General features: G+C 36.1%; 1 long non-coding RNA gene across 4 annotated transcripts in view; it reads left to right on the top strand.

Moving 5' to 3' along the window:
- LOC137209048 (uncharacterized) overlaps positions 1-22,788 on the top strand; it is an 86,556-nt gene that overhangs the window by 39,465 nt on the left and 24,303 nt on the right. For all 4 annotated transcript variants that reach the window (XR_010935878.1, XR_010935877.1, XR_010935879.1 and 1 more), the window contains exons 5-6: positions 2,834-2,915; positions 10,613-10,681. This is a non-coding gene — a long non-coding RNA (uncharacterized lncRNA). The remainder of the gene's footprint in view (positions 1-2,833; positions 2,916-10,612; positions 10,682-22,788) is intronic.

Below are 22,788 nucleotides of genomic sequence, written 5' to 3'. Positions count from 1 at the left end.
AACTTATAATTCTCTTGGCAATACGCAGAGGAGCCATTTAGAATCTCAGTAAAAATCTTATATGCTTCCTGTTTTAGTCTGTACAGTCTGCTATAACAAACTACCATATACTGGTGGCTTCTGAACAACCGAATTTTTTTTTCTCACAGTCGGAGATCAAGGTGCTGGCAGATTCAGTGTCTGGTGAGAGCTAGTTTCCTAGTTCATAGAATACTTGTCCTCTTACAATGTCCTCAGTGGCAGCAGAAAAGATAGAGCTCTCTGGTGTCTCTTCTATAAGGGCACTAATCCTATTCATGAGGGTTCTACCCTCATGACTTAATCACCTTCCAAAGGCCCACCTCCTATACCATCACTTTGGGGGTTAGAATTTCAACATATGAGTTGAGAGGAATACAAACATTTAGTTCATAACTTTCTAAACTTCCTGTTTTAAAAAATAACCAGCTGTCAAGAAAATACTTTTTAAAATATTTTATTCCAATTTCTCAATGATTTAGAATTATCTGAATTACACAAAACACTAAAAGAATAGTTTCTTGTTGTAAAACCTTTAAACCTGAGATGATGCAAATATTCTCCTTGATTCCCTCCTCCGCTAGTTCTACAAACTGCCCTAGATATAAAGATTATCCCCTTTGGTGTATTTCATGTTAGGTCTTTTCCCTGTATTTTCCTATTGTGCAAATCTTTAGAAATTCCTAACTGACTCTGGACACTTCTTTTCTGGTCATCTCCACACGTGTTGTTCAATTCTCAGACCCTGTGCTTGGGGGATTACAAACAGTTCCAAGGGATGGATGGAAGGGATCTATCCTGGCACTAGCAGAAGTGCAGCCCCAGTCCCTTCTACTCTACTCCTTGGTCCTATTGAGAGGTTTCCTCCTTCTCAATGGAGGACTCTGGTCTTCCTATTCCTTTCTCTCTGGATGCACTTTAAATAGACGTGTGAGCAGAAAAATCGTCTCTTGGAGCACAAGCCCAAATCCTTCTGTCTTAGGCAGCAGTTTCTTTGAACATATGCTTCTGTTTCCTTATGGGCTGAGAATGCCCTTGGGGTTCAAGTAAGAGAAAGAGAAATATAGAGAAACCAAGAGATTAATATTTCAAGATGTTATTCTGTCACACGTGTATTTACGCATATAGATAAATATATGGTTTTGTTTAGACTTACCTTTCCTCCCACAAATGTCATCACTGTGCAGATATTATTTTTCAGATTTTTTATTTAACAATCTTCTTGTCATAAAATTTAAAATAGTTATTGAGGCACTACTACATGGAATAATGAAGGAGTTCAAGAATTAGGAAATAAATACTAAAATGGTATTTTAAGAATGTTCTTTTCCACTATTTTTCCATTCTAATGTGCCAAACTGAGTAAACTTTTTCAGCTTTGCTATCTCCGTAAGCATGTGCACCAACTTTCAAACTATTGACTTATAAATGAACTTTATCAAAATAATCTACTTATAAGGTGGTGAACTTCTGTATTAGACATTTTTTGAAAACCTAGTTATTTTTACTTCTTCCCTAAAGAAATTAATTGCCTTAAAAACCTCTCCAATGGTATGGTTCCAAAATTAGCAACAAAACAACAAAACCTAAGAATATCCAAACATATTTTAAATCTTTCATAGGTGAACTAAAATATAATTTGATCTTTCTACACAAAAATGTATGTATAATATTTTTAAAAGGTTTTTGCCATTTTCTCTTGTGGCAAATTGTATCTAAAGAATTTTCCCATGCAACGTTATTTGCAAATCATATGACTATGGTGTCTAAGTCAAAGTGGAGTTAAAAGTACAAATATAGTTTATGAACCAGTTGGAATATATATTTAATCTCAAAAATAACCAGCTATCAATAAGCACTTGCTGTGCTCAATGGTATTGAGTGTTAAAGAAAACTCATTATCATGGATAAATACTAAACGGCAAGTTTTGTTGAGTTTCAATCAACATACAAAGGCCCCAACAATAGTGTGTGTATTGGGGCGAATTCATAGACACATTCTTCCTTTGCCTAAAGTAATCCTCATTTTTAAACTTCACAATGTATAGATATTAATAGCTTTAATACTATTAATATTAAATAGTATTAAATATTTTAATACTATTAATAGCTAGTATTAATAGCTTTCTGCCATGTTGGGATTTCCTTTTGGAACAGTATTTGGTAATGACATATAAATGCCTATTGCAAGTGCAAACTTTTGTCAAAGAAAAAAGTAAAAAGCTTTAGAAAATGTGATTCAAGGGTATTTAAAAATATTTTTTAAAGAAAAGGGAAATATAAATCAAGTAATTTTTAAAATGATATTGCGTTTGTAAAGATGGAGTCAGGGACGGAAATCCTATGACAGCTAGGCTTATAGTAAGTCGTGTTATTTTTCTTATTAATGAATCAGTACTTCACTATTCACTAGTTTTCTAATAAACTTGATGCTGCATATGAAATATAAAGAAAAGTCAAAGGTTTGGATCCCTTGCATTTCACAAAAGTCTTTGGTCGTCTACCTGAAAAATGTTTATATAGAACAGATTCACAGAAAGCCTTCTTAGACACACAGCCCACACCTATGCTATATACATGTTCTCTCCTGTTATTGGTATGAGTGAGTATGAGTTGGGAGGAAGAGAGGAAAGCATGAAAGAAAGCAAGAAATACTGTTTTGTTTTGCTTTGTTTTTATACTATTGTAGCACTGAAAATACCGTTGGACTTAAATTGGGCAAGAAAATTATTTTTAGGCTAGGCAGTAAATTGGAGATTCATCTGGAGTATGTAATCACTCACTTTTTTATTTTTATTTTTTATTCTTGGCATAGCCTTCGCCAGCATCTCCTGATATGGTCACAGGGCAAGCACTTTCATGATCTCATTTTTGCAATTACTATCTCCTGTTCCCAGGTAAGTAGTTTAAAAAAATGCATGCTGTGCATTTGTGGACTCTCTGTGTCTCTCAAGGGCTAATTGGTTTACATGCAGTTTTCTGTGGTTAGCCACTTAACTCTGAAGCTGTCTTTTACCTCATGATTCATGGCATCCTTCTCACTATATCAGGTCTTGGAGCAATTGTTCAGTGTGGTTGAGCATATAATTATCTTCTCATCATTTCTGTTTTTGTCTCCCATCCTGCACCTTTCTGGATTCTTGTCAAAGGTGAAAGGAAGAGTTAAAAATGAACGCAAAAGTTGTATCTGCAATATAAGCTAAAGTAGGAATGCCTGGACCTCCAAATATTAACTGATTTGGCTCTTCTGGAACTCTCAGATATCACGTAAATGTGATGATGTACAGAATTTCTGTACAATCTCGTGGTCACTCTTTCTTATTTCCTTCCAGATTTCAAGGTCATTGTGAGATAATATGAGACTATGTATATCCAAATATAATTGCTATTTAATTTTGACATTGTCAGTCTCTATTTAGTGTTAATAAACATACATACACAACTGGGTACTATGAAAGATAAAATACTCATAGCGCATGGGGGTCTTCACAGGGGAATATGGTGGTCAACATCATAAGCATGCCTTTGATTGCTGGGGAGGGTCCCAGTCTCTGCCCCTCCTTTTCTAAAAAAATGTCTGCCTCATTTGATTTCTGGGAGGATTAAATAAAATGTGTTGTTTAGCACCCAAACAGTGTCTTCAATATAAAAAGTACACAATTAGGCACTGTTATATTATTACAAATGATTCCATTGGCGAGACTGAATTACAAGGGCTGAACCACAGGAACAGAGACGTTTTGAAATGGAAAGGCTTTTTGAGAGCAGAGATTGTCAAGAAAGGCTTTATGGTCTTTGGGCAAGGCTTTAATTGAAGAAAGTCTGGGCTAGGACAAAGGAGAGTGAGGAGAAATTTAGGAGGTGATTTATTAGGAGAAAACGAAAAGATCCATTTGACAAGGGTGAAAGGTTGATGTGATAAGTAACGTGATATGGGATTATATAAAATGACGATGGAAAATGGAGAGCGTTGAATTTTGTGTATTTGCCAGTGTAGTTTATAAATCTTTAATATAAAGTTAGAAACTCTTTAGAAATGGGAAATCCATCCCTGTCCTTTCTAAGGAGAACCTAATGTATTTAAACCAGAGACTCATGTCCCAGGATCCAGGGTCATTCCTACAGATTTTGATTATCTGTATCTGGACAACAGTTAACTTATCTCAACAATCAATCTGCTAAGATCAGAACTATTTTAAGAGAACATACAGCTGTTTTAGAACAGTGGCCTTAAAAATAAAGGGAAGAAAAGGGAAAAGATGCTCTGAGGTAGAAGGAAGAGAATTAAACAGAAAGTGGGATGCTGAATATTCACAGGTAAATTTGGATCATCACAGCTGTGGAACCTAAAACAGAATGTGAGTTCTTTACTAAGTCTGTGCTATTTTGCAGGGCTTGTTAGGTTCCTAATGTCCCACTCTTTTCAAGTTCAGCTTTTCTTTTTTTTTTTTTTTTTTTTTTGCGGTATGCGGGCCCCTCACTGTTGTGGCCTCTCCCGTTGCGAAGCACAGGCTCCGGACGTGCAGGCCCAGCGGCCATGGCTCACGGGCCCAGCCGCTCTGCGGCATGTGGGATCTTCCCGGACCGGGGCACAAACCCATGTCCCCTGCATCGGCAGGCAGACTCCCAACCACTGCGCCACCAGGGAAGCCTCAGCTTTTCTTTTAAAAAGTGTATCTTTCTTCTCTCAAAATCTCATAAAGATTGAAATTAGTAACTCCTGCACCTATCTTTTTAACTTCGTGCACAAACCAAATTCTGTGGAGGAGATGGCATCCAGTAACTTTGTCATTTGAGCACTGCCTGGCCGAAAGTTGATTCACTGCTTACATAAGGATAGACCAATCCATACCTGGAAATTTCCCCACTGATTCAACAGCCCACCTCACTAAACAACTGGCTAGACAGCCCAGTGTTTCTTTAAAGCACCAGCCATATATACATCATTCTTTCCCTCTCTGAAACAGAGAAACCCCTGTATAAACATGGGCCAAGTCCAAAGTTCATGTGATGGGTGTCTCCTGTTATTCAGACATCCATTAGTTGAGTGGAGTAGCCCAAGTCGTCCTGGAAAACCATCCTAACCTCTACACTGTATTTATCTCAGTTCTCTCCAAAGTAGATCAATGCACATTAGATGGCAAGTAGCTGCATAATAGAGTATGATTCTAAAAATAATAAACTAGCTTATCTGCTTGAAACTCTTTCTAAACGATATGAAAAGATTCTGAAATTTATGCCCACTTCCTAAAGGCAGGCATTAACTTTAGAAATCTGTAAAAATGCATTTATTCTTTATGAGTGTAACATGTCACCTCTAACTAGTTCAGCAGAATGGGTACCTAAGGGAATGTCACCTGGACAGGTTAGTTTTGTTCAGAGAGATAGAAGCATGGGGATCAAGAGTACGATGAACTACCCAAGGGCTCTGGGATACGCTCACAGTTCACTGCAGTCTCACAGATAAATAGGAAGCCTCACAAAAGCATTTGAATGAGAAAAGTCACAGTAAAAATGGATAGGACTTATTGAGATGATCTGGTTTTATTTTTAAAGTTATATGTGGAACACATTTATAAAATATTCTTTTGTCACTTCCAAGCTAGAGGTACTTTTGTATAAATTAGACTTATTTTGTACTGGTCCATTAAAATAGACACCAAGTACTATAAGTTCCTATGAATACTATTGACAATACATCTAAAGTATTTTTAGATTTCAAAGTAACAATGCACAGATCTGGAAAAAATATTCTTATAACATCTACTTTAGAAATACTTTTAGCTATTAAAAAAGGTATGTTTAGCTGGATAAATTAATATGATTGAGGTTACAAAAAGTTATGATGGACTAATTAATCAATAAAGAGCATAGGTCTTCACTTCTCTAAGTATTCAATTGTTGTCAATAAAATGAGTAGTACAAGAAAACAGGTTTAACAGGGAATGGAATACCCAGATTGTCTTTCTGTATATCTAAACACAAGTGAATGTAGTTTTATTTTCAGAGAAAAACAGTTTCTTACTTTCATCAATTTGTCCAACAGTTTACAAAAAAACTTTATTTTTTATTAATGAACTAATTATCAGTAAATGTTTAGTGCACAACTCCTTATACTCTCAAAGGAAATAAAATATGTATGTTTATTTAAGCCATCGCAGGACACAAATACGTAAATTAAATATAACACTAATAAACACTTCAAACGTAATAATGTTGCCACAATATATTTCACTGATAGTTCTATCATGCCATAGTCAGAGATTTTGCCTACTTAAGGGTATAAAATACTTTTATGGATGCCAAACCACACTCACGGCTAACCACATCACTTAGTGTTTTCAAATCTTGGATCAAATGAAGCAAAGAAGACCTTTAACTCATCATAAATCCCTACAATTTTCACTAAGGCATTTTGTTTAAAAACTGAAGATAGGTGTGAAAGTGTAGCTCCAACTCATCAGAGTGGATTGGTGGAACTTGCCAAAATTCCAAAAGATTTGTTTGACCTCCAGTGATGATGTTCTAAATCCAGACAAAATTGGACAGGCTTAAAAATCCAAAGAAAGCACATGCAAATTAGAGGTTTCCAAATGTTATAAACTTAGCCAAAGAACTTGCTGAAGGTTACATAATTTGTGTCTTGTATTTTTGTCTACCAAGTGTTGAAAGATTCTCTAGGACATCTCTTTTTCCCTTCCTGTATTAACTTTGAAGGAAATTAGAGGTTTTTCTGGAGGGAATGTGGTAAAGTTGATAATCTGCATTAAATATTGTATTTTAAGCTTGATTGGTAACATTTTAAGTGCTGACCATGGCCCCCAGTGTGCTAGAGTATCTACAAGTTTGTAGAATACAAAGATTCTTGAAACTTTTTGAAAACTCTGTGAAAGTTGAAGGGCTTCCCTGGTGGCGCAGTGGTTGAGAGTCCGCCTGCTGATGCAGGGGATACGGGTTTGTGCCCCGGTCCAGGAGGATCCCACATGCTGCGGAGCAGCTAGGCCCGTGAGCCATGGCCGCTGAGCCTGTGCTCCGCAACGGGAGAGGCCACAACAATGAGAGGCCCGCGTACCACACACACACACACAAAAAAAAAATCTGTTAAAGTTGTTAAAATCATTATATCATTCATGTTTTGTTTGGCATAAAATAATAGACTGGCACTTCACTTCTTACAGTGCACCTGTAATACAGAATCACAGGCCATAAATACGTAACTTGACAAAATGACAAATCAAGCTACTGTCAGAGTTGAGTTGAAGCCAAGTACATCTTTCTTTAAATTCTCTCGTGCACTTTCCACTATTTTAAATCACTTCTATCATGTATTATTTGTAATAATGGGGAGAACACTGTGAGATATTTGAATAGAATTTATGTAATAGATCTTTCAGACCTTATATACCTTGTTTTAGAGATATAGAATTACTAGCTTTTAGAGTTGGAAAGGTCATTAATGACAACCTAGCCCAACCACCAGTTTTTTTAATGAGATAACTGAGGTCCAAAGATACACTTTTGCAGGGCAGGACTAGAGATGCAGATGTACAGAATGAACCTGTGGACACAGAGTGGGAAGGGGAGGGCGGGATGAATTGGTAGATTAGGTTTGACATAAATACACTACCATGTGTAAAATAGCTAGCTAGTGGGAACCTGTGGTGCAGCACCGGGAGCTCAGCTCAGTGCTCTGTGATGACCGAGATGGGTGGGATGGTGGGTGTGTGAGGGAGGTCCAAGAGGGAGGGGATATATGTATACATATAGCTGATTCACTTCTTTGTACAGCAGAAACTAACACAACATTGTAAAGCAATTATACTCCAGTAAAAAAGATAAGTAAATAAGAATTTTAAATACCAAAGATATTACACTTATCCAAATCATTAGTATATAAAAATAACATTTATAACCATTATTACAATAAACATTGATTAGCATTTTTTCTATTTTCCATTACTGTTCCAAATGCTTCACATGCATTAACTAATAATAATTTTTCAACATCCTTATAAGTACATATATTGTCCCCAGTTTACAGATGGGGAAACTGAGATGCAAAGAAATCAAGTAATGTTGTAATTAGCGGCATGTAAGGCTCATCTTCCAGTTTACGATTCCAAAGAATGCTCCTTAGGTCTACATTATAGTGAAGATTAGATCAGTAAAGTTTCATGAAGCTTTAATTGAATCTTAACTATTTAAAAAATGGAGGGGAGATTGCCCTAAATAATGACAAGCAACTGATCTTAAATCAATCATTTGACTTAGGAACACATTATAAATATCCCTTTTGCAGATTCAATTTTCTAAAGATATTCAATTTTCTAAAGATAGTCAATTGATATTTGAGTGAATCTGCTATAAGCATGGTACAGTTGTTGGCAATGGACATACAAAAACGATAATTTGCTTTGGATAAAGTGAAATTTAATTTGTTTTCCTAACTACTCAGTGATCATGTGCAAAGAGATGAGAGATAACATTTTATTAGGGTGAGAGAAAACTATGATACAGAGAAGCCTTATGTGGAAAGTTTAGAAATGACACTTTATATACTTACATACATTTATACTACACTATTTCTATATTTAATTACACATATAAAGAAATAACTATTTTCCATTTCATATGGTGACAAGTAAGGTGACCCTACTTTTGAGGTAACATCTTGATTTAACTATTTTTCCAGCACGTATCAGCTTTTCAGAAAAAAAAATTAGTATCTTTTCCCTTTTGAGAGTTAAGTGTGAGAAAACGTATTAAACTCAACTTAAAATCAACATGTACAATTTTTGTGTATTTTGGCTCAGAATGTCTTTCACAGTATACATTTAAATGTAATATTTTAATCAGTTTTATTGCTGGAAAGACACTGATTTTTCTTCAGAGTGATATTTACTACCCTTTGGCTTGGTTTGATTTTACAGGTTGGCTTGGTTTGCCGGTCAACTTTAATTTGTGCTATTTTAACATTTTACTACAGTTCTCACCCCTTTTGAGAAAGAATTTATTCCTTTTTCAAAATTTATGGGATTCCTTTACAACTTCTTTCTGAAAGAAAAATAAGTCAGGTTGTAATTAATTCCCTTACAGATAGTTTATGAAATTAGTGCTGACTCTGTCCCTTCCTTTACTATGGTTTGTGAGGCCTTAAAATGTAATTTAAGAGGTGAGATTATAAGCACTTCCTCATTCAGGAAAAAGCAAGAGGAAGAAAACTCGTCTCAGGAAATATAAAAGCCTTAGAAGAATGATTATTTTGTAGGCACTGTGAGTGGAGAGGGCAGATCATGCACGAGTTGTGTTCTTTCAAAATAGATGGTGGCACTTCGTTAGGTTATAAATTCAAATGAGGTCTCACAAATGCAAGTCAATTTAAATCACGAGGAATCTTCACAAAGCACCATTTAGTTCATACTCACTGTGACCAGGAGACCCCATTAAGCAAGAAGGCACCTCTCAGTGGGAGACCAAAGTCCAGGATTGTAATCCTTCATTAGTAAAAAGAGAGAAGACTCAGAATATAGTATAAGGGAAAGAACTGGACTTGCAGGTAGGAGATACTTTCCAGTTAAGTGACCTTGTGACCATTTCATATAACTTCAGCCAGGCCTCAGTTTCCTCAGTGAAAAACTCTTATGTTCCCAACCTCATGTGGCAGGCAGTGTTAGTTTTCTTCTGCATCTTAGATCTGTTCCTGGTCTTCAATAGCTATGTGTGTCTTTGGGCAAGTCTTAATATGGGTTTTACCTCCCTCACTTGTAAGAATTGACGATATAGACAAAATAATTTAAAGATCCCTTCCAACTCATATAATTCTCTAAGAAATTTGAAAGGGCAGGGCAAAAATGGAAAATAAAATTATAAAATTAAATATATGTGACAAAAAAAGATATTAATGATAGTAAAGAATCCTTCTTCATTTTTAAGTTTGTTTTTTAGCTTTGAAACCAAAAAAAGCTCATAGTTGTGATCATAAGTTGTGATCATTTTCTTTAATTGGTTTCAAAGCTGATCTCTATGCAATGAAAGGAGAAACAAGCTAATAAACAAACATGGTATGACCTTCTGATCATAAAGACAGATTACAGGCACCCCTTGGAGATATTACAGGTTTGGTTTCAGACTACTGCAATAAAGTGAATATCACAATAAAACAATTATCCCCAAACAATTACAATGGTAACATCAAAGATCACTGACAACAGATCACCATAACAAATATAATAATAATGAAAAAGTTTGAAATATTGCGAGAATTACCAAAATGTGACACAGAGACACGAAGTGAACAAATACTGTTGGAAAAATGGAGCCAATAGACTTGCTCCACGTAGGACTGCCACAAACCTTCAATTTGTAAATAACGCAATATCTGTGAAGCACAATAAAGTGAAGCACAATAAAATGAGGAATGCCTGTATTTGGCTCTGGACATCGTCTAGCATTTATGACAGCTCCACCCCCATCCTTTCCAGAACAGACCTGATTAATCAAGTGTAACATTCTCTGAGTTCAGATTTGAATTTAGAATCACAATATCACTCTGCTAATCATTTTACTGATTTAATCTCACCTTTCCTTTAAAAAGGTAATTTATTTCATCACTGAGTAGCCTGAGGCTCAGATGGATAAGACTCTTGACCAAAACCAAGCATTGGTAAGTGGTTTATTCAGTTTCTGCCTAATTCTCTCTGCCTCCAAGGCCTGAAATATACTGCTTGTATTCCTCTCCCCATAGTAAGAACAAGAGAGTTTGAAAGAAGATAAATGCAAACTGAACATCAACATTCATTCATTCATTTTATTCATAGTGCTTATTAAGCATTTGCAATTTGCCAGGCAGTGTTCTAAAATGAAGGGAATATAATGGTCAATAAAGCAGACAAAAACATAGTATGTGTACTTGTGGGAAGACAGATAATAAACAAGATCAGTAAATAAAATATTAAGTATGTTGATAAATGTGACAGAAGAAAATTAAACAAGGAAAGTCAGAATGGGGGACTATATATTAGAAGGTCAGGCAGAGATCTTCTCATGAGAAGATAATATTTAAAGGAAGAATAATTGAAAGAAAGGAGGAGATAGGGGAAAGGTCATTTCACATGGAGGGTAAGTGTGTAAGCCCTTAGCTGAGAGGTCTGTCACAGAGGCTGAGGGCACTGAAGTAGAGAGACCAGGTGATAGGGTATGGGAAGTAGATTCAGAGAGAGGCAGGAGGTTGAGGAGAGCAGACTGAGTACAGTCTTGTAGGACGTAGGAAAGACTTTGTATTTTGAGCAAGATAGGCAGAGTTTGGAGGGCTTTGACAAAAGAGTGCATGATCTGGATTTGGAGGCTGACTAGAATTGTTGAATTGTTGACTATTTTCCTGGTGAGAAAAAATTAGAAATATATATTACAACTCTAATGTTCTTAAACTAACGATAGAGAGGTATGCTGTTATGGGCTGAATTGTGGCCCCCCAAAATCCATATGTTGAAGTCCTAAGCCCCAGTACCTCAGAATGTGACTGTATTCGGAGATGGGGCCTTTAAAGAAGGGATTAAGTTAAAATGAGGCCATTAGCGTGGGCCCTAATCCAGTCTGACTGGTATCCTCATAAGAAGAGTTTATGGCACAAACACAAGAGGGGAGTGCACAGAGGAATGGCCATGTGAGGACACAGTCAGAAGGGAGCCATCTGCAAGCAAAGGAGTGAGGCCTCAGAAGAAACCAAACCTGCCCACACTTTGATCTTGGATTTCTACCTTCCGGAACTATGAATAAATAAATTTCTCTTGTTTAAACTACCCAGTGTGTGGTATTTTGTAATGGTAGCCTTAGCAAACAAATTTGTATGCCTTACAAAACCATATAGTCAAATGCAGGTTTTCTTCTGATGGGGAAAGAGCATACTTTTTCATGTGACACTGAGCATACCACAATGACAACCGAAGTGTGTTTCTGCCTCTTCTTTTCTTTTTATGGCTGCGTTGGGTCTTTGCTGCCGCACTCATGCTTTCTCTAATTGTGGCGAGTGGGGGCTACTCTTTGTTGTGGTGCGTGGGCTTCTCATTGTGGTGGCTTCTCTTGTTGTGGAGCACGGGCTCTAGGCACGTGGGCTTCAGTTGTGGCTCGTGGGCTCTAGAGCGCAGGCCCAGTAGTTGTGGCATGTGGGCTTCAGTATTTGTGGCTCATGGGCTCTAGAGCGCAGGCTCAGTAGTTATGGTGCACTGGCTTAGTTGCTCCACCACATGTGGGATCTTCCTGGACCAGGGCTCAAACCCGTGTCTCCTTCATTGGCAGGCGGATTCTTAACCACTGTGCCACCAGGGAAGTCCTCTTCCTATTCTTTTTACTGGAAAGATAAATATCTTTGATACATAATATTTAATATAACTATCTGGGCAGAGTGTGTCCTACCTCATTATGGCAAAATTGGAGACAAACTCAGTTCTTCAGCTTATTTTGCACGTACATACTTTTAAAAGGAACTGCTTCACCTAAATACTGCCAATCAAGCCTATTCATAAGGGAGTTATTATAAACTAACAAAGTTTTTATTAACTATTTTCTTAGATACTCTCTAAAGAAAATTCTAATTTCTAGCCTTTTAAATAATGATTGATATTTGTTTACTTACATATGTTTTGAAAAGTGTTAGAATTGAGTTTGGTCAAGATAGAAAGCCTCTTTAAATAACTCAGAATTTTAAAAAATTGTTCATTTTATTACTCAAACTTCTCAATTCTTCTTCTCAAAATCTCCTTTTTATCCTGAAGCCTTAGCATTAAGACAAGAGTATAAAGGAAATCCAAAAAAGAGGGGATATATGTATACATATAGCTGATTCACTTTGCTGTGCAGCAGAAACTAATACAACATTGTAAAGCAACTATACCCTAATAAAAAAAAAAGACAAAGTATAAATTAGGAAAATTCTGGTGTAGCATTTCTCTGAACAAAGCAAAGGAAATAAAGAGAAGAAGGAAAGGAAAAAAATGTAAATTAACCAAATAATTGCAGAGACTCTGTGGCTGAGTTGTTGGGGGAAGAAGGTTAATATCTGTCTTTTTAGGTTCCTCACTTACACTCTGACACACACACATACACACACATGGAAACATGCCCTCTACATAGGGTTACCAGAGGGAATACAGAACACTTGGTTAAATTTGAACTCAGATCCACAACAAATAATTGTTTAGTATAGGTATGTCTCAAATATCAGGTGTATTTTTATTTGCTAAACTGGCAACCCTCCTCTGCAGTCATCCCCTCAGTTTTGTGCTGAAACTGGCCTGTTCAAGCTCAAAAGAGTTGATTGTTAAATTTTATGGAATTTTACAGTCTGGTTGGCATCAAGCTGATAGTTTGAAATTGGCCAGAGTAAGAGTATTAACACCGCAGAAATTGGCAAAATTTAAAAAGCAGGGCTTTTCTGTTTGGAGAGCTGGTTTTTGAGCACGTAGCAGATCACCACTGCTTCCCCTTAGGCTGCTCAGAGCATCATCTGAAACTATTTTTTTATAGGAATAAAGACATCTTACAATTGCAAAGCACTTTGCAATTTACAAACTGTTTCACACACTTTATTTCACTGAATCATTACAATCTCATGTTTGTTCTTAATTAATGGATGGGAAGAAAGGAAGCTTCAGGGAGATGCAATAACTTCCTTGAGGCAAGCAATTGGTTAAGAACCAAAGCGGTGAAGGAAGGAAGGAAGGATGGATGGAGTTAGAAAAAGTCTAAAGTAACACCACAAATGACTTATTGCAGATGGGAAAATGTGTTTGCATAGTGGAGAGTAACTACCTTAACCAAGAGATCAAATGGTGGTAGAACCTGACATATGTCAGTCCTGATGTGATGCAACGTGACATACACAATGTCACTGCAATGTAGTCTTGACAAAAATGTTTACCCAGAACCTAATAAGGCCTGTAGACATAAATTTCAATTTAGAGGAAATACAAGAGATAGGGGAACGTATTAAACTACACAATGAGGAAGTAATTAAACAAATTCAGAATGTGGAACATTTTATGAGGAAACTGGTCTGGGCTTTTCAAAAAAAATGCCATTAAAAAAAGTGGGTATGTGGAAGGAACTGCTTTCTAAAAGAAACTAAAAAGATGTAGCAGCACATACAATGTATGAACCTAGAAGGAATTCTTCTTTAGAAAAAAAAAAGAACTAGAAAACACATCCTTGGCATAAGTGGGGAAATTTGAATATGGTCTAAAGATTAGATGATAACAAGGGATTTTTGTTAATTTTCATAGGTGTGTTATTAGTATTGTACTTATGTAACACAATTTCCTCATTTTGAAGAATTTAAGGGTGAAAGTATACATTGTCTAAAATGTATTTTTAAACATTTCAGAAGAAATGTGTGTATTAATAGAAAGATATAAAACAAATACAGTAGATGGTTAATTGTTAAATCTATGTGATATGAACACAGTATTCACTGTACTAGTGTTTCAACTTTTCTGTTTATTTGAATAACAAAAAATTAAAGATATAGAAGAAAAAAACAGCTTCGGACATTGAAAATGCTCAAAGAAAGCAGATTCTGGTACAAATGGAGAAGCAGTGGTTTAAAAAGAAAGAGAGAGAGGCTACAAAAAGTCTTCCTAGGATTGGCCTTTAGACACAGGATTGGCCACTGGAGACAAACCAAAGTGATATTTATAACTCTTTTTTTTTCACTAGTAAGATACCTGTTCATAAAACAAACTAAATAAAAATGTTTTCTAATCATCCAGAATTTTAAAGTGGTTCATGATCATGTAGAAGATATGAAGCTCATGAGATTACATTCAAGTATGCAAGAGTTAAACTTCCTTTGTATTTCTCAACCAACCCAATTTTTATTTCAGAATTTTTCTTCTTTCTTTTTCTCCCCAGTTTGCATGCATATTCCAGGAACTCTTGAAATAGCAATCAGCTCTTAGAATCAGAAGAGAATCTGGCTTTAGTTTCTCCATATACACGATCTCAGGCTGTGCTTGGTTCTCTGTCTACACTAGTTGCTATTATACTTTGACATCTCTCTCCCATGTCCATAAACTTTTCCTTAATCAACTCACTTTTGGTTATTTCTCTGCTCCTCTTGAGGGCATGGGAAACATGCAGGTGCTCTCTCTCCTGACTTTTTGGGGCTTCTGGAAATATAATGAAGCTAAATAAGGCCATGTTCCCAAAGAAACCATCTAATCATTTTTATCCTACAGCCCCAGTGCTGTGCTGGGTTAAAGTCAGAACTCTGGGATCTTGCTACCTTGTTTGCGTAAGACTCAGGGCCCCAGTGTGTGAATTCTTTTATTTCCCCATGGCCACTTCCAGGTTGGTGGTCTATATGAAATGCAGGGCATAGGCCTTTTCTTACGGATATGATGCTACGTAAACTCTTGCATCTTCTTCCCCTCTCTCTTTCTCCCCACCCTCCCCCAGTTAGGAAAAATTTATTTAGTTTTAGAGATAAGAAAAAAATCACGCAGAGTACTTAGGGTATCCCCCTAAATCTTCTGTTTATGCCCCAAGCTCCAGGCTTTCAAAACTTAGAAATAAATATTTACTTTTGTTCTCTGGATTCTACTGGGTCATCACTTCCCTGAGGTTAAGAATAGTCAGTCCCAGATGCTACCTTAATTAATGAAGGAGGACAACTTAATGGGAATATAGGAATACCAACCCCTTTGTTTTACATATCAACACAACATCCACTACATTTATAAAAACACTAACATGTACTTACACACAATTCTGCCAGAATACCATCCTCCTGCAAACACTTTGTAATTCAGAATACATGATCATTTTTGATATCAAAGTGTCTTAAATTAGCTCAGGCTTTTTTGTGCAAAACGAGTTCTCTTACAGAGTGCAATCCAATGCAAATATAATTTGAGCCATATATGTAATTTAAAATTTTCTAGTACCTAGATTACAAAAGTAAGAAGAAACAGGTGTAATTAATTTGATAATTATTTTATTTAACTCAGTATGTCCAAAATATTACCATTTCAACATGTAATCAACACCAAAGCATTAACATGTTACATTCTGGTTTTCCATGCTAAGTGTTTCCATGCTAAGAAACCCAGCATGTATTTTTTACTTATACTACATCTCAATTTGCACTAACCACATTCCAAGTGCTATATATAGTCACTACTGTACTGGACAGTATGATTCTAGCATCTCTTTTTTCAATGTATCACAAAACATCAGAACTTTCAAAAGTGAATATATTCTATTTTCCTAATTGGATTAAAGGCTTTCTGATGTGTATAAAATTTTCTCCATTTGATTCATGGGGACTAACAAAAGATGATAAAAATGTCTGTACATCAGGCTTCCCTGGTGGCACAGTGGTTGAGAGTCCGCCTGCTGATGCAGAGGACACGGGTTCGTGCCCCAGTCCGGGAAGATCCCACATGCCGTGGAGCAGCTAGGCCCGTGAGCCATGGCCGCTGAGCCTGCGCGTCCGGAGCCTGTGCTCCACACGGGCGAGGCCACAACAGTGAGAGGCCCACGTACCGCAAAAAAAAAAAAATCTGTACATCATATACTCACAAACACACATGTATGTCACAATAATTCTCTATCTTGAAAAATTATGGTTTTAGGTTTATGCAGTTTATTTTTATTATTTCTGTGTTTATCCACAGTATGACTTGTCAGTAGTAATAAATAAGAATAATAATTAGACTCTAAATACACAGGGTCATTGTTGATCACATGATGAAAACTTTCTAGAAGAGAATCCTAGGTAGGGGAACAGAGAGAGAATATAAAAAGAAAGAAAAACAGGGAGATATTTTGAAAAACTAGATTTCTTTATTTTAACTGGTGGTTTCTGAAGACACTTAGATGCATTTTTTTTTTCTTCTGGAGGACAGTGTCGTTAATTTATGAAAATCAGAAGAAAACCTAGCAACTAAAAAAGTTCAAATGGAAGTTTTAGCATTCAGAAAGGAAATATAATATCTAAGGAAACATGGTCTAGCTATTTTTAATGTAGTAGAGACCCTATCTGTGGGAATACATGTAAAAACCAATCTATACATGCCTACCTAACGCTCAGTGCATTTCCAACATGTCTAAGGAACAAAATACATATCGTTGTACAGAAGAACACAGCAGAAGTGCAACTTCTTGTTGAAACCTAAGACTACAGTGAGATACTAAGTAGGATATGGGTTATAAAGATTGAATTCTTTATATGCTTTGATCAAAAGCCAAAAGCATGGAACTGTATAACCTTGAATAATTTGCCCCAAATTTGATTTACTTTAAAGTCCTCCTCAACATAATGGTTCCCATAAAGTTCTGGGATCTGTGCTAATATCCCTTGTCCTACAGTATCTATCAAATTTTAAATTCCTGGATAGTGGTGATCTCTTCCTTTGGCACTGATAGGTGGTTATCAGGCCATTTTTATAAATATAACCTTTATCTACATAGTGCCACAAACTCAATCACGTTGTAACTAAAGTGATGGCTCGGCACTCCAACAGCTACGTAGCTGACAATTACACTGGGAACCATCAGCTCAGTTTGGTCCTCTCTAAAACCTGTAGATTGTTCAATAATTTGTATATAACCAGCTGGTCTGACCAGTTATATAAAATTGATTGTAGAGGCATTCACACTTTCTAAAATCCAGCACTATATAAAGCATGTATCACTTGTTAAAAATTATAAATTTGAACCAAAAGCTTCTTGTCTTAAAGTGGTATAGAAAATTAATTTTTATTAGTGAAGCAATTGCTTTAAGTAGGTGAGAAATATCTTCATATAAACTGAGATAATAGAATTGGGGAAATTTTGATTCCATTTAACTTGGGCGTGCTTCTTATAACAACCTAGTTAAATTGCCCAGGGAGTTTTAAAGAAATAATATGGAAAAATTTAAATTCAATAAGAATGCAGCATTCTGTTTCTAAGAGCTGGTGAAATTTAATCTCATTCAACAAAAGGACCAAAAAAATCTGTGACTCTTTCCCAGCAACAATCTCATAAAATTTGGAAAGTATCATTTGAAGCTATGTTCTAACTCTCTACAAGAACTTTTGAGAAAGCTTAATGAAGGCTTTAGATTTCAGGGCATAAATATAGTCTGAAATGGTTACTAAGGTATATTTATTAGATTATTTCCTTTAAAAGACTCATGTAGCTGTTTAAGATTTATCAAAGTGATGGATACCAAGAAAATAATCTGTGGTCTTAATTGCCAAGTTCCCAAACCATAAAGAATAATACTAGGATCAAAGGGTAAAATTGCTCCCTTGATCACAAAGTACAAACATTACAGGATCTTCACGACCACAGAAATGCACCTGTATGAGGTGTTTTACACATAATATGCAATTGCCTTGTTTAGAGCATCTTCAGAGAATTAAAATCTCATGTTAATACTTAAATATAGTAGTATAATAAGTACTCTCTACTTAAAAAAAAAAAATCAGCAAGGCCAAATAAATGTCATCTGAGGTATCTCCCTAATGAAATTCTACAATTCTATGCAAATTTTAAAATTTGGGAGAAAACTGAATTTTTGTTCTAGCTTAGGAAAATATTGTATTAATATTTCTGAAATTGATATCCATGGCTTCAACTCAGTTAGTGACTCTCAAATCTATAGCTAAAGTCCAAGTTTCCCTCTTTGGAGACACAGATGTATGGATCCAAATATTCAATGAACATCTCCACCTGGTTCTCCCAAAGTACCTCAAACTAAAAATCTCTAAAATGGAAGACAGCGTCATCTATCCTCATCCTCATCTTTTTGTGTAATTTATGCTGGTAGATGATGTTACCATTACTTCAGATTCCCAAGGCAACAATTTTGGAGATATTTTAAATGGCTCTTTACCATTCACATTCAATTTTCCCGAAAGTTCTGTAACAAAAATGATGTGAGATAATGATTGAAATCTTTTTCTGTGCCTGGAGGTAATCAATAAAGCAAGGCATTTCAGTGAGGACATCATCTATTTTCCTTAGTTGAGACCCTCAGTTTTCCCCCAGGTTTGAGAGTAACTACTTTGATGGTCTTTATCAGCTAGAGGCACAGGTAGGAACTGGAAGAAGAAAAGCAGATGTCATTTTCTGGGGAGAGGCAGAGTTTAGAGAATTTTAATCCTCACATCTGCTTCTCACTTCACCCTATAAAAGGTAACATTCAACCTTTCTGTTCCTCTCTTACAAGATCAGAGGTGTCTGTCAAAATCTCCCCTCTCCACATCACACTGAGTTGGGAACTGATGAAGAATGCTTAGCTGAGCCATCAAACTGTAGAGCACCTGCTGTTGCTGGGGTGTGAAGAAGGGGTCAAGAGAGAACAGGGCAGCTGAGACAGGGAGCGCACCAGGAGGCAGTCTGTTCTCACACAAGGATGCACAAATCTAAATTTCCCTGGTTTAGACTGGAGATTGAGGCCTAAGTCATACTTCTGGCTCCACCACCACCCCACCAAGAGCCATGGGCATTCAGTGGTTAAGGGGTCCTCAGCAGGAAAATGCTGTGGGATAAACAGACCTCCTAGTAGGAATCTAGGAGGAAAGTGGAGCTCTGAGGAAGAAAGGAACTGGCTAATCAACAGCCAGATCTCCCAAGTCAGAGAACTAGGAGGGACGGCCTTGTAACATCCTCCAGAAAAACCAAATGTGCCAATACTTGGAAGTCTATCTACAGACTGCTTTACCCTCAGAAGGAATGGCCAAGAAAGGGGACAGGGTACCTGCCAGTAGCTACGTGTTGCTCAATTCAATGTCTCCCCTCCCCCCACTCTGCCATTGATAGATCCAGGCTTGAAGGATATGACCAGAGGAAGAGTGGAGGGGGAGGAAATGAGAAGGACCAACCAAGAGCCCCTTCCTACAAGTCTAGTGCTGAAGGAGGAGGAGAATGTTGAATGAGAGGAAAAAATTTTAAGAGACCAAAATGACTAAAATATTATGAAATTATACTGATATTGTAAAAAGAGTCTTACAGGAGGAAAAGAGAGTGTATAGTTAGAAGCAGTTTTGGAAAGATAGAACCGCTCCATGTTTACACCAGTATGAGTTGACCTCAATCAAATCAATGCATGAATATTCAAGCTTCTAAGTATTTCCCAGATCTATTGTCTTTCTTGTCCTGTTATAACTGCCAAAGGTAAAGTTCTGTCTAATCACCACTGACCCTGGTTATTAGCTCCCTTTCCTTCTCTCCACCCTGTAATCTTCTCCTAGCTTTTCCAGTATTTGTTTTCCTCTATCCTTTCTAACTTACAAATCTGATCATCACTTGTCACTCTTCGATAGCTCTCCATTTGTAACAAATCAAGCAGTACTCATTTTGCATGATATTCAAGGCACTTTATGAATTCACTTCCTGTTTACCCACTCATCTTTATCTGTTGCTCAAAATTTGTACAAATGCAAATGAAAACTACTTAGAATTCCTGAATATTCCTTTCTCTCTTGGCCTATATGCATTCACATTTACTTTTTCTCTTTGCTTGGAATGCCAGGCAGTTCTACTATGCAATTCATCAGTTTTCAAGATGACCTAAGTGCTAACTAGCCATGAAGACTTTGATTCCTTCAGGCTGACTCAAGTGTCCTTCTCCCAGGTTCTCTCTGTACTTTGTACACAACATCCTTACAACAACTGCTTCATTGAGTCATTACAATTGCTTGTTTGCCATCACAGAATAGTAAAAAATTACTGTCAAAATTAATTAGACTTGTTTTATAAGGATCCTCAAGAAGACTTTCTTTCAGCTCTTAATATTAGGACAAGATATGCTTCTCTTTAATAAATTGTTGGGCTTTAATATAAGAATACCTAATTTTGTACCCCTTTCTTTAGAAGATTATAATACCTAGGGCCCTCAAGGGCAGCTACCATATACCAGAAGATTAATTGCTTTTTATTGAATGAATAAATGATTATGTATCTTTCTTGCTTTGATCACTAGAAAGCTCAGAACTAAATCTGCAGCCCATCTTTAGCAACCACATAGTACCTCATGGCATGCAAATGCTGTATTAATCTTAATGCTGGTTTCACGTTATTTTTTTAACTTTTTTTGTTCTTCATTATACTTATCACTTTATCACTTTATTTTTATTTTTTAAATCTTTCAGTAGAGTATATACATGCCTTATTTTTTTTCCTGAAAGCATTATAGGGTATAATCATAAGTAGTGATTGCACATTCATTGTTTAATAAATGAAGAATAGATGTAAACACAAAAACAACATAATTTGGCAGAGTTTAGTAAAAGAGGTCATTGAATTTCATTTTCTTGTAAATATTGTTATGGCAGAAAACAATAGTTTATTGCTCCACTTTTAAATTCACTTTCACTGTTATGTAAGTCTAAACTTATACAGTCTAAACTAGAGATACTACAGCTTCCCCCCAAAATTGTAGCTGATTTCATCAGACTTTCAGTAAAATATGTTCAAGTGACAGGCATGAAATTATCAGAAAGATTATCATCATTCTACTTTTAGTCTACCAGATAGATTTTTCCGTAAGCATAGTCATGATGAAGATCTAAAATTACAAAAAACTTTCCATTTTGAATTTTCCCAGTCACAAAGGAAATGATTTTAATACAGTTCAAGACTCCTTAAGTGTGGTTCTTGTTAGGTTATCTGTACCTTCCTTTCCTCAGCTCTTAGATAGGAAAATGTCTGCTAATACCACAGGTAGGGAAAATTTGTGCTTTAGGAGAAAAACTAACAAATAGATCCAAAGCCAGGACTCTTGGTGCTGTTTTTATATTTAACTATTTGATTTGAAAACGTTTCTATTCATAAGCTCTGCTGCATTTCTTTAGTAGAGGTTATATTTCCCATGCATTTTGTCATGGAAGCAAAACTTCCTATTAGGAACATGTTTCAGTTTAGTCTTTAATTTCAACTTTTCCTTTTATGAAAACTACTTAGATGGAAGGCAACAGAAGAAAAAAAGTCAGGGCCCAAGCTGGACAAGCATTCTCTGAAAAATCAGATGACCTGGAGTTGGATGGAAAGCTTACATAAGAGAGAACAGTTTCTTAACTACTAAGTTTTGGGTTTTTTAAATGTAATCCTTTATATTTCTCTGCATGTTTCTGTCAGGTTTTGAGCTATTTGAAAAAAAAAAAAAAAAGAGGCATTAGGGAAATGGAGAATGTAAGTTTAAAATTAAATAATAATTTAAATTTTATTATTTAAATTATTACATTCTGTCAATGGATCAAGTTTCCTAATATAAACAGAAACACACTGTGGCTGTGAAGTTACACACATGTAACTTCACAACAACCCCATGTGGTACATGGGTGATGATGATGATGCCACAAATAAGGAGACTGAGGCTAAGAGAGGTTAGGGGCTTTCCCAAGCCCTCCTTATTAACAAGTGGCAGAAAGAAAAGGTTAGGGGATGTAGGATTAGAGGTAGCCAGGAATAAAGGGACCATTATGAGTCAGATATGAATTTGAAAACAACTTCTACCACCTGCTAGCTGTGTAGCCTTGATAAATTTCTTAACCTCTCTGAAGATCCATAAGGTGGCAATTGTACCTACCTCTTAGTGCTGTGAGAAAGAAACGATACTACGTGTCAGAAATAGGGTAGGTGCTAAGTAAATGTTTGTTCAATATATTAATGTACAATTAAATAGTGAAAAGTTCTAGCATGGTTTTTAGTGAGGATTAAAGGGATTAATATATGTAACTATCTGGCACATAGTAAGTAGTAATAAATGTTGGTAACTATTATTAT

The sequence above is a fragment of the Pseudorca crassidens genome, chromosome 16, assembly GCF_039906515.1.
Source record: "Pseudorca crassidens isolate mPseCra1 chromosome 16, mPseCra1.hap1, whole genome shotgun sequence".
In the NCBI taxonomy this organism is placed as follows: Eukaryota; Metazoa; Chordata; class Mammalia; order Artiodactyla; family Delphinidae; genus Pseudorca; species Pseudorca crassidens.
Note: the sequence above shows the minus strand (reverse complement) of the source record. Positions and strands in the feature narration are given on the sequence as shown.